Consider the following 13,841-nt stretch of genomic DNA (forward strand, 5'->3'; position numbering starts at 1 on the left):
GCTTTCTGTTGCAACTTACAGCTCACCAGAGGCATCCTTTTGGAATCAAAGCTGTGGGTCAAGATTTGGTGACCAGACAGTCACTAGCAAGGTTATTAAGCAAGAAAGGGTCTCTAACCCTGACTGAATCAGAAAGTCCAGATCAACTAGACACGTGTTGAGATCTGGAGTCCTCAGGGGAACACAAGCCTAGGATCTAAAACCTAAATGATGATACGATGGCCAAGAATAGGCCGGTGAAGTCAGGGGCTGAAGTGAAAAATATCTAGGGACATCTTGTCCCCAGCGTGTCCTGGTCCAGCCTATCTTGTCACTAGCAAGGCTTGTGAGAGGGCAGTTCTCATTTATAAATACTTACCAAAGAGTAATGAAGCCTATGCTTGGACCAGGAATACAAAGGACCAGGAATATCAGGAGAGACTTTCAGAACTAAAAAAAAAATGGTAGATTGGACCTATGTACCACCTTTTACTCCCTCCCCAAATCTTAGTGAATAAGAATAAAGATATTTTGTCTTTTCTAGACATAAACCTACAAGAGTGGGATTATAGGTTGGGAGACAAAAGCAACACCATTTTTGAAATCAGAAAGCCGATGGATAAGTAGTGAATGACTTAATAGACATGAGAAGGCCAAATGTAAGGCTAAATGAAGTGGAGAATTCCCAAAAATCTTTGGATTCTGTGGTAGTAGATACTTTTGGAGAGGGAATAGAGATGGGCTAAAACTAGAGGACTGTTTAAGTCTATTTAAGAAATAGTTAGACCTGGGTGTGTTTGGCTGGCTCAGTCAGTAGAGCATGAAACTCTTGATCTCAAGGTCGTAAGTGTTAGCCCCATTTGGGCATAAAGATTACTTAAAAATAAAATTAAAAAAAAGAAAAGAAAAAGTAAAGGGTCACCTGGTGGCTCAGTCAGTTAAGTGTCTGCCTTTGGCTCAGGTCATGATTTCAGGGTTCTGGCATAAAGCCCCAACTAGGGCCACCTGCTCAGTGGGGAGCCTGCTTCTCCCTCTCCCTCTGCTGCTCCCCCTGCTTGTGCTCTTTAGTTCTCTCTCTCTCTCTTTCTCTCAAATAAATAGATAAAATTTTAAAAAATTATTTTAAAGAAAAAAAAACAGACTTAAAACAGTGACCAAATCAAAAGATCATCCCAAGCACCAAGATTGTGGTATTGAAACTTCATTTTCCACTTTATTTTTTTAAGATTTTATTTACTTATTCGCAAGAGAGAGAGAAAGAGAAAATATGAACTGAGGGGAGGGGCAAAGGGACAGTGGCAGAGGCAGAGGGACAGAGTAAGAGGGAGAAGCAGACTCCCTGCAGAGCAGGGAACCTGACCCAAGGTCGATCCTAGGACCCTGAGATCATGAACTAAGCTGAAGGCAGATGCTTACCCAACTGAGCCACCCAGGTGCCCCTTGTTTCCCACTTTAAAAAGAAAAACACAGGGGCTTTTTGGAAAAATGGCCGACATCAAGTCTTGGGTGAGATATGAACCAGATGAATCTGAAACATCTTGTCACACCAGTTAGAGACGAAGTTACCAAAAACTATTAAGGTCATGTAAGCAAGATTCAGAAGCCAACTTGAAGCGGCTTCCGCAAGCCAAAGATGTTACAGTATGAGTGTGTAAGGACAACAGTTGCAGTGTATTAAAAATCCATCAAATCTGTTGGAATCCATGTATTTATAATGATATTTTCAGAAAAACTTTAAGTGGTCACTTTAGAAGGATGATTTCAATCAACTCATTACTTTGAAAATTGATAAACAAATGGGAAAAATGAGGCATTTATACAAATGGTATAACTACATAAAAATAATACCTGAGAAGAAACTACTAAATGAAAAAGAACTGATAGAATTAAAAGTGACCTTTATGTAACTTCCAAGAAGTTAATGGATCTAGGGAGTGGACGTCAATAACTACTAACATAAAGAGGGATACAACCAGACATTCTGTGCTTCTTTTTTTCCCTTAAAGATGTATTTACTTATTTATTTGAGAGAGAGAGATAGAGTGAGCGCAGTGGGGAGGGGCAGAGGAAGAGGGAGAAAGAGAACCTCAAGCAGATTTTCTACTGAGTGCAGAGCCCAATGGGGGTGCATCGCACCACCCTGAGCTCATGACCTGAGCCCAAATCAGCTTAACTAGCTGAGCCACCCAGGCACCCCCATTCTGTGCCTCTTCATGAAAAAACCTGCAACCACTTAGGTTTTAATACACGTGAAACAAAACTAACAGAACTAAAAAAGAAAAATGAGACCAATCTATATAGTTCAAGATTTTATCACACTTCTCTAATTAATTGTTATTGATAGAACAAGTAGACAGAAAATCAGTAAGGATATAGAAGCCATTATATAAATAGAATATATGTTGTTCTACATTTAGAACAAATTCATCTGCTGACATTCATAGGGTAATACACTCCAAACTTCAAAATGTACTGTTTCTAAACATGAACCTGAAAGTTTCTCTAATTCAGACTGAGCTTTGGGTCATAAAAATAAATTCTGATAAATTACAAAAAAAATCTTATAAAGTATGTTCTCTGACTAAATAGAATTAAATTAAAATCAATAATACTAAGATATCGGGGCACCTGAGTGGCTCAGTGGGTTAAAGCCTCTGCCTTCGGCTTGGGTCATGATTCCAGGGTCCTGGGATTGAGTCCCGCATCGGGCTCTCTGCTCAGCGGGGAGCCTGCTTCTTCCTCTCTCTCTCTCTCTTCTTGCTTCTCTGCCTACTTGTGATCTCTCTCTGTCAAATAAATAAATAAAAATCTTAAAAAAAAATAATACTAAGATATCAAAAAAGTCTTTGAATGTTCAGAAATTAAAAATCATACTTCTTGGGAAATCTGGGTGACTCTGTTGGTTTGACGTGTCTGCCGTTGGCTCAGGTCACAATCCTGGGGTCCTGGGACTGAGTCTTATGTCAGACTCCCTGCTCAGAGGGGAACCTGCTTCTCACTCTTCCTTTGCTACTTCTCCTGCTTGTGTGCACACACTCTCTCTCATTCTCTCAAACAAATTAATAAGATTTTAGAAATCATACTTCTAAATAAGCCTAAATTAAAAAATTAATCAGTAGGGAAATTAGACAATATTTTGAACTAAAGTATAATGAAAATGCAACATGTCAAAATCTGATGCAGCTAAAGCAATGCTTAAAGGGAATATATAGCTTTAAATACTCACATAATAAAAGAAAAAAGTTTAAAATTAATGATCTAAGTCTCCATCTTAAGAAGTTAGAAGAACAATTAAAATTTTTAAAAAGAGAGAAAATTAAGTCCCAAACCACTAGAAGATAAGAAATTTTTTAAAAGTGAGTGATAAATAATGAATCAGAAGATAGACAACAGAGAAAATGAACAAAGCCAAAAGTATATTCTTTGAAAAAAAGAATAAAATCGATTATTATCTCTTAGCGAGATTGATCTTTAAAAAAGAGGGAAAACATCAATTACATTTTTAAAATCAGGAAAAAAAGAGGGGCATCACTATAGATACTACAGATAATAATAAGGGAATGTTATGTACAACCCTCTCTCAGTAAATCTGAGGACTTAGAGAAACAGACAAATTCCTTGAAAGATGCATTTAGCAAACCTAAATGCAGAAACAAATAGAAAATCTGAATAGCCCTATCTGCTAAAAGTTAAATTGATAATTTTCAGGAAGAAATAATACTCATCTTAAAATCTTTCAGAAAATAAAGAAGGAGGGGAATACTTTCCCAATATTTTTTACAAGGTCAGCATAACCTGGATACCAAAACCCAATAGGGATGTTACAAGACAGAAAATTGCAGGTCAATATTCTTCAGGAATATTGGTAGAAAAATCTTTAATGAAATACTAGCAAATTAAATTCAGAACTACATCTACTTGTTTTGTGTACATTAAGGAATCTCAAAAAACCCCACTAGAACTAATAAATAAGTGGCAGATTATAAGCTCAACATACATAAATTAACTGTATTGTTTATACTAGCAATAAAAAATGGAAACTGAAGTCGAAAACAAAATCACTTATAGTAACATCAAAAAACATAAAATATTAAAAACATGTTTGACAGAAACATACAAAACCTCTACGCAAAAATCTATAACGTATTGCCAAGGAGACCTAAATAAATGGAGAGAGATGTTTTGTGAAGTAAATCTTCACATGAAGATACAATGTTACTAGAGATGTCAAATCGATCTATGGATTCAATGTAGTCTCAATCAAAATTCTAAGAGTTTTTTTGTTTAAATTGATATTTCTGAAATTTATATAGAAAAGAACCTAGAATAACCAAAACGACATTGAAAAGAACAAACACAATAGAAGATGTCCAAAATCAGATGATCTGATTTTTTAAAGACTTGCTATAATATTATAATATTAATAATAATCAACACAATGTGATTTTGGCATAAGGGCAACAGACCCATGAACTATATTCGAAAGTTCAGAAATATACATACATGTATACTGCCAATTGATTTTCAACAAAATCATCAAGGTAATTCAATGGGAGAAAGTCTTTCAGTAATCAGTGCTGGAAGAACTGGATATGTATGTGAGAAATATGAGCCTTGAGCCCTACCTCATGTCATACACAAAAATTGAGATGATCAGAAACCTAAATTAAAAGCTAAAAAGGGAAGAAAACTTAGGAGAATATCATTGCAGCTTTGGGTTAGGCAAAGTCTTTTTAGAAAGGACATAAAAGCACTAACCATGAAAAACTGTTGAATTGAATTTCAGAAAAAATTTTAAAATCTGATCCTCAAATGGTGTCCGGAAAATCAAAGGCAAGTCAGAGACTAGGAGAAAGTACTTCTATTACATGTAAATCATGTATTTGTATTTTGTATTCAGATTTGTATTCTGATTTGTATTCAGAGTACATAAACAACTCCTACAGCTCAGTAATAAAAAGGTAGGGACGCCTAGGTGGCTCAACTGGTTAAGTGGCTGCTTTCGGCTCAGGTCACGATCCCAGCGTTCTATGACCGAGTGCCACATGGGGTACCTTGTTCTGCAGGGAGCCTGCTTCTCCCTCTGCCTCTGCCTGCCACTCTGCCTGCCTGTATTCTCTCTATCTCTCTGACAAATAAATAAATATAATCTTAAAAAAAAAATAACAAAAAGGCAAGCAATCAAATTGAAAAAATGGACTAAACACTTTAATAGACACTTTAGAAAAGAATGTGAGTGAGCAATAGACAGGTGAAAGGATGCTCAACATCATTAGCCATCAGGGAAATAGAAATTAAAACCACAATATGATACTACTTTGTACTAGAAACAAAATCATGCATTGTTAGTGGAGTGTAAAATGGCACAATTTTGAAAAAATGAGTTGGCAAGCCCTCATACAGTTAAGTATACATATCTACTCCATGACCTAGAAATTCCACTTTCAATATTTATCCAAGACTAATGAAAACATATATCCACAAAAAGACTTGTACAAGAATGTTTATAGCAGTTATATTCATAATAGTCCCAAATTGAAACCAGCTCTAAGAGAAAATTAGGGGGAAAAAATCGTCATATATCCATTCAGACAAAAAAAAGGAAAAAAAAGTTAATACTGTATGATTCTTTTATGTGAAACTCATACACAGGTAAAACGAATCCAATGGTAAAAATTGGAACAATGGTTATCTATGGATAGTGGGGATTATCAGGAAGGGGACTGAGGGAACTTTCTGGGTGGTGGAAATGTATATTATTTTGATTGTAGTATTTATTACCCAGAGGTAGACATTTGCATATTGTATGAGAAATAAGTCAAACTTACTAATTGTGCACATAAAATCTATGCATTTCACTGCATGTAAATTTCAATTCAACATGAATGAAAATAAACACATTTTTCAAAGCATCTTTAAAAAAGAAAGAAAGAAGAAAGAGAGAAAGAAAGAAATTAACAGAAGATGTAAAAAGGCATGCTTTCAGTCTTGATCCTACCTGGGATTTCTACTATATATTAATGGATTTTTTTTGACCTAAACCACAAAGGGAATTCAATGTGATGTCAGTTTAGCTTGGTGGATGCCTTTCCTAGCTTCCTTTCCTTCCAGCTTTCTGTCTCTCCCTACCACAGGGGAGCAATATCTGGGAAAGCCCTTTTGGCCTTTTTCCCTCGTTTGACCATTTTCCAATACTCTTCCCGAGGGACTAACCTCCTTTTGTTTTGGCAATAGGCTTCTGAAAGTCTCACAAATTTTGCAAGTGGATTCTGCGCTGCAAACACTGCAGATTAATTTTGTCCATTCCGGGCACACCATCACCGGCCAGTTTAACCCTCTTGATTTTTTTCACCTGGACTTCCAAAAGAATTTCCCGTTGTCCGCCCCACCAGTGCACACCAAGGAAATCTCTCCATCTAACGTGGTTCTGATCATACAACTCTCCTGTTTTAAATCCTTCTGTGGCTCCCTACTACCTGCAAAACAAAACCAAATTCCTAGAAAAGGCCGTGATCTGACCTCTACCTATTTTCCCAGTCACTTTCCCCGCTATTTATTGCCCTCATACTATACAGCCTTTTTTTTTTTTTTTTAAATTTTATCCACTTGACAGACAGATCAGAAGTAGGCAGAGAGGAAGACAGAGAGAAAGGGAGAAGCGGCTCCCTGCTGAGCAGAGAGCCCTTCGCAGGGCTTGATCCCAGGACTCTGAGATCACCCAGGTGCCCCTACTATACAGCCTTTATCATCTTCCATATGCTCTGTCCTCTGGGGGCAGATCCCTGCCACGCCCCTTCTGCCCACCAATCAGGAGGGTCACCCAAACCTTGCATTCTACAAGACCACATCAGTGAAATCTTTCCCACACCTCAAGCACAGTCAGGCTCTTAACCGGTTGTCTGTGGGCTCCCTGGAGGCAGTGTGTTTTGGGGTTTTGTTTTCATCTTTCTAATCTCTGGCATCTGGCTCAGGATCATGTGTTCAATGAAGAAATAAAATGAATAAGGGAAGGAGGTAGGGGATGAATGAGTTCACCCACTTCTGGAATTCTCATGAACATTTTTTTCTTTTATTTTTTAGATTTATTCATTTAAAAGAGAGACAGGGGCACCTGGATGGCTCAGTGGGTTAAAGCCTCTGCCTTCGGCTCAGGTTAGGATCCCAGGGTCCTGGGTTGGAGCCTCACATCGGTGCTTCCTCCTCTCTCTCTGCCTGCCTCTCTGGCTACTTGTGACCTCTGTCTGTCAAATAAATAAAATCTTTTAAAAAAAGAAAAAAGAGGGACAAATTCTGTGTGCCAGCGAGGGGCGGGGAAGGAGCAGAAAAAGAATCTTCAGCAGACTCCCTGATTGAGCATGGAGCCCCACACAGGGCTCTACCTCACAGCCCTGAGCCAAAGTCAAGAATCAGACAGGAACCCCCTGGATGGCTCAGTCCCTTAAGTCTGCCTTTGGCTTAGGTTATGATCCCGGGATCTTGGGGTCGAGCCATGCATAGGGCTCCCCCACTCAGCAGCGGGCCTGCTACTCCCCCTGCTTGTGCTCTCTCTGACAAATAAATAAATAAATAAATAAATAAATAAAATCTTTTTAAAAAAATAAAAAAGTAAATTAAAAAAAAAGAATCAGACAAACAACTGAGCCATCCAGGTGTCCCCTTCATAACCAACTGTTAAAGTGTAATCTCTCCACACATAGGAAGGAGCCTCATCAAAGTCTACCTAGTTCCCCTTTACAATTAAATAAATAAATAAACAAACAAACAAACAAACAACTAGCTCCTATTCACTACAATGGCCACTTCTTAATAAGCCATAGACCTAGCTTAGGGCCGTTCTCAGATTCAGGACTGCTGAATTTTTGCTGAGAACATTAATAGGTCCATGAAACGTCATAGCTTTGGGGATTTTGGGGTGGAAGGGGGAGGGTCCTTGCCTTCTGATACTCACTTAGCTCTTCACAGCTCTGGAGGAATAATTATTGCAAAAAGTGGATGTATCATGTTACTGGAAAAGTGATCTCTGGTTAATGGTATTCTGGTGGTAACAAGCTCTGGGCTTGTTTCTGTGGCTCTGCTTCGCTGGTTTTAATATATAGCACACATGTGTACAGCCTGACCACCCTCTCCATGGAACTATCTTCCTCGGGGAAAGGCCCTGAACCTATTTTCAATAGGGTTTTGAATATATTTGTATTTGAAATATATTTTCAAATGCCTTGAGATCATCTGGTCTATTTCTCACGACACAATCTGGTCAGTAGATGCTGTGGCCCTAGAGGTGGGATAATTTCCAGTAGCACGAAGGAAGAGGACTTCCATTCCCTCTAAGTTCCCAATACATTCCAGGTGGCGAATTGAGTGAGTAAAATATAAACCACCAAAACCTCTTTCCTGCCCCTCCCTGTATCAATTCATTCCCAAGAAGCCGAGAGTCAAGGAAGTGTTTTCTGGCTGCATTAGAAAGCAAAGAACACTGTGAAGCAAAAACAGTGTCAGGGTGTCCAAACTGTGGCCAGATGTCAGGGCCAGCCCAGAAGTCTCCCACCGTCCCCGAGGCTGGAATATTCATCTTTGTCAAGCTTGAAGTAGGCGTCTTCCCTGAGGGAGGTTAGAATTCTCTGTCACGTCTTCTCAGTTCTCTGGACCACAGTGGAGAAGGAACTCATCAATTATAGGCCACTCAGATCCCAGCACTTTTTCCAAAGCCCTTCTTGTTTTTCAAGCCTGTATTCCCAGAACAAGCCAATTTTCCCTTCTTATTGGGCGGTAGGAAAAAAAAAATCAGAGAGCTGCAAGTGGAAATCTTTAGCCACTGATGATGAGGAAATGCTGGTGGAGTTCAGCCTTGCTAGGAGGCCGCTGTGTAGAGGACTTCCCAGCTCCTGCTGGCCTCCAAGGCTACAGCTGCACCCTCGCCCAGATTCCCAGGGTTAGGGCGCTGCTCTGGGCAAGCAGTCTCGCTTAGAGTTTACTGATACTCCCATTCCTGTCTTCTCTTTTCTCTCCTCAAACGTTTCCATCTCTTGATCACAAGCCATCTGAACTAACTTGCCCTTTTACTGTCCTCAGGGACAGGGGGCAGACTATGAAGCCGAAAAGTGATTAAACTGCACTAACGTGTTATACTTGCCCCATGTTCTATCACTTCCCTACTTCCCATAGATGCATCCAAGAAGCAGGTGACATCGGACACCTGGGTGGCTCAGTGGGTTAAGCGTCTGCCTTCGGCTCAGATCCTGATCCCAGGGTCCTGGGATTGAGCCCCGAATTGGGCTCCCTGCTCTGCAGAAAGCCTGCTTCTCTTTCTCCCACTCCCCCTGCTTGTATTCCCTCTCTCACTGTGTCTCTCTCTGTCAAATAAAAACATAAAAAACATAAAATCATAAAATCTTAAAAAAAAAAAAAAAAGCAGGTGACAACCATTAGGCCATGGTGGTTTCTTTGGGAGATTAAGTGCAAAGGGCAAACATGGTCCTCAGAAACATTGTCTCAGGGGCACCTGGCTCAGTGGGTTAAAGCCTCTGCTTTCGGCTTAGGTCATGATCCCAGGGTCCTGGGATGGAGCCCCACATCGGGCTCTTTGCTCAGCAAGGAGCCTGCTTTCCTTTCTCTCTCTCTGCCTGTCTCTCTGCCTACCTGTGATCTCTGTCAAATAAATTTAAAAAAGAAAAAAGAAACATTGTCTCAGAGGCAGCGGTAGGCTTTGGCAGGTTTGTGGGTCCTTGTGGAATACAGTGGGAGTGAGGAGAGTTAATCCATGCTTTGCCTCTCCCAGCCTCCTTGGTCTGTGACCACAGGGCCCTATCTTCACATTGCCTTCCCTGTGTGTGTATGTGTGTATGTGTGTATGTATGTATGTGTGTGTGTGTGTGTGTGTGTGTGAAGTCACCTGTTCCCTCCTGTAAAGACACATGTGATTGCATTTAGGGCTCTCTGGATAATCCAACATAAACTCCCCATCTAACATCCTTTCGTTTAATCCCATCTGCAAAGACTTGATTTTCAAATGAGCTCACACTTACAGATTCCAGAGATTAAGACCTGCGGGCTTTGGGGGCTGTTATTTAGCCCTGTTACAATGCTTTTGGCCCATTTTCTGTCTGGATTGTTTTCTCTACTGTTGAATTTTGAGAGTGTTCTACTTAACAGTCTAGATACAAATCCTTTGCAGATGGGTGGTTTGCAAATTTTTTTTTTCACCATTCTCTAGCTTGTCTTTTCACTTCTTTCACGGGGTCTTTGGAAGAACAAAACTTTTTCATTGTGATGAGGGTCAGTTGATCATTTTTTTCCCCTGACAGAGCACGCTTTTAATGTCAGAGCCACCAACCCTTCATCCTGCCCTTGGTTCTGGATTTCTTTTTCCAAGGAGCACCGGTTAGTTTACTTCTAGAAGTTTCATGGTTTTATGTTTTACATCTTTTTCTAAAAGTTTTAGCGTTGTTGGTTTTTCTTTTGAATCCATGTTTTCCTGTTGTTTGCCATGATGAAATCTATTACCCAGTTATGAAGATTTCTAGGATACTGCGGTGGACTGTACTGTTGTTTGCATTATTCGCTCTCCCTCTTTCCTCTATGAGGATCTGTGCCCATTGCTGGGCAGGAGATTGAGACTGGGAAAGTCAGGTTCAAGGATATCCACCCAAGCTGTGACCCACAGGTCTACACCATTTGGCCCATTCCGCCATCGCCAGGCAGATTTCTTTTCATGTCCACAGGAGTGAGTGACTAGACACTAGAACACAGCTTCCAAAGCTCCCAAATGCCACAGCTCTGCTTGCCTGGGGACATAGGTGAAGGGGCAGGAAGGAGGATCCATCTCACTTCTGCCTTCCAGACCGCACTGGGTACATCTGGTCAGGGGAGTCAAATGCATAATCGGAGCCCATTCACTCAGTCCCTCAGCAGGTTACCAAACTTCTCAGGCCCACCTTCCATCACACACTTTCTTTTCCTTCCTTTACTCTTGTTTCCAAGCTCCTTTATGGTAAAAGAGAACAAAAATGTACTCAAGCAAAATGTTGAGTTCAATGATTGATCAAAGCAAACCCTCATGTAGCATCGTCCAGGTGAGAGCTAGAATGTCAGCACTAGAGAGCCCTTCTGGTTCTCCAATCACTTCTGCTCCCTTCCTCCTGAGTGACAACAAACCTGTTTTTGTCATTGTTTTGGTGGTTTAAAATATATATATATATATATATATATGTATATGTATATGTATATGTATATATACATATATATATGTATATGTATATGTATATGTATATATACATATATATATGCCAGTTAAAGTAACATATCCCTAAGTACTATGGTTTCATTTGCCTGCATTTGAGCTTTATAAAGTGATATGCCTTTTTGTGTGTGTGTGTGTGTGTGTGTCCAGTTTTTTGCTCAGCATTGTGATGTTAATCCAGGTAGTGCAGATAGTGACATGGCTGCATAGTATTCCACAGTATAAATATGTCACCATGTCTTTAGCCTTTCTATGGTTGATGGTTGGTCCTTTTCCAGTATGACTATTACAGATAATACTGCTATAAATAATTATGTATATGTCTTTTGGGGGCACTTATGTGCATTTGATCTGGGTATATATGTGGGTGTGGATAAAGTGACATTTTTAGTTTTTTTTTTTTTTTATAAGGTGAGGTTTAGGTAAAGAGTTTTCTTTTCTTTTTTTCCCCTTTCCCTTTCTCCTTTCCTTCCCTACCCTTCTCTTTTTTCTTTTCCTTTCCTTTCCTTTTCCTCCCTTCCCTTCCTTTCCCTGCTCTTTCCTTTTTTTTTTTTTTTTTTTTTTTCCCTTTCCTTTCCTTCCTTGCCTATGGATGTCCAATTGCTTGTTCCAGCACCATTTGTTGAAAAAACAGGACAGGTGTTTTTCATGTTCCAGCCAAAGTGATCCTCCTAAACTAAAATCAGACCATGCCATTCTCCTGTTAAAATTCTGCAATGGCTTCTTGCTGCACTAAGAGGACACCTACCTCTTCAGCTTCATCCTGGACCAACTTCCACCCACCTCCCACTATATCCCAGGCAGCTTTCCTTCCTTTCATCCCCCTATACAATCCAATTGCTTTTGAGCTCACCTTTCCTTCTGCTTGGAAGGATCTTTCTCTGGTTCCACACGAGACAGGCTCTTTCTATTCCCTGAAGCCTCAGTTTAAAATCATCTCCTCTGATAAACTTCTCTGACTACCTTGTGAGAGCAGAACCTTCTACACAACTGCCCATCATTCTCTGTTGCAGCAGCCTGCATATTTCCTCCACAGCCTTGATCAACATTTGCAAGTGCTTTAACTACTTATTTATTGTCTACCTTCCCCCTTAAAGGGGCCAAGTTGTTGATCTTGTCCACACTGCTTCCCCAGCATGTAGCCCTGTGGCTTGCATACAGTAGCTGCATCAAAAATATTGGTTAAGGGGCGCCTTGCTGGTCAGTCAGTAGAGCATGTGACTCTTGATCTTGGGGTTGTGAGTTCAAGCACCATGCTGGGTGTAGAGAGGACTTTAAAAAATATATATTAGTTAAATGTTGTCATTAGGCTAGAGTTTGTGATTATGTACATTCTTGTCACAAAATGAGGAAGAATTTCCCAAAAAAACTAGAGCTGTGTGAGAAGAAACAGGCTGTTTGGCATATCTGAAGTCCTCCCCCTGGAATGGGGTGACACAGAGGCATTTTCACATCTCAAGAAGCCTGACAGCACCCGAGGGACACATGGAGCTGGCTGGTTGGATATACAGATATAACAAGATGAAATGGTGAAATTTATTTTTATTTCTTGTTCTAAAATATTCTTACCATTCTTCTAGCCAATCAGTAGATCCATATGGCCTCAAAGAGAATGCAAATGTAACAGCAGCAGAAAAGAGGAAAAAATGTTAATATTCTTTTTTTTCTTTCTTTCTTTCCTCTTTCTTTCTTTTTTTCTTTCTTTCTTTTTTGCTCCAAACTAGGCTCTTGAAAGCCAGAAGGAGAGGCCCTCGTTAGAGCAGAAGTTGAAGTTTACGCTGTAAAAAAAGGTGACAATAGAGATATTTCTTTGGGCACAACCATCCCAGAGACAAATAGAGTTTGTGGTTCTTTTGCCTAAACCAAGGATTCCAGACCATTTATGGAAAAAATGGCCAATCCAATTTGGCAGCTGTTTCCATGACAACTGACTGGCATGCAAGACTTTGAGATTAATGATTCCATTTCACAGGCAATAACATTAAGCTTGTAAAGTTCAGATGGTTCTAGGGATAATCTCTGGAGATACTTTTTTGGTTACAAGATGGGGAACAGGATGGTTATAAGTTTTTACCCAAGGGCCTTCATTTTTGTGAATGTTTTCTGCCTGGTATTACATCTGTGTCAATATTCTCATCTTCCTAGAGTTTCTTTTCACAAAAGCTGGTTAATTAAGTATCTCTCAGTCTCAGGCTTTAGGCAGGATTTTATTAGCCAATAAGACTAGAAAATAGAGAACTGTAAAAATGTTGGACTAAATAAAAAATGTAGAAAATTATAAATTTGGGGGCACCTGCGTGGCTCATTCAGTTAAGCATCCATCTCCTGATTTCCCTTCAGGTCATGATTTCAGGGTTGTGAGATCAAGCCCCACGTTGGGCTCTGTGCTCATCGGGAGTCTTCTTGGGATTCTCTCTCCCTCTTCATCTGCCCTTAACCCCCATTCTCTCTCTCTCAAATAAATAAATAAATAAATAAATCTTTATGCCCCCAAAAAGAAAATTATAGATTTTTTTAAAAAGGTGATGAGGTTTATATTACACCTCCACAGAAAAAGCACTCAAATAGAGGGAAGGTTCAATGAGATCATCTATGTTTAGGAGAGGATGCCCAAATGAGAAGGCGC

The sequence above is a fragment of the Mustela erminea genome, chromosome 2 (genome assembly GCF_009829155.1).
Source record: "Mustela erminea isolate mMusErm1 chromosome 2, mMusErm1.Pri, whole genome shotgun sequence".
Taxonomy (NCBI): Eukaryota; Metazoa; Chordata; class Mammalia; order Carnivora; family Mustelidae; genus Mustela; species Mustela erminea.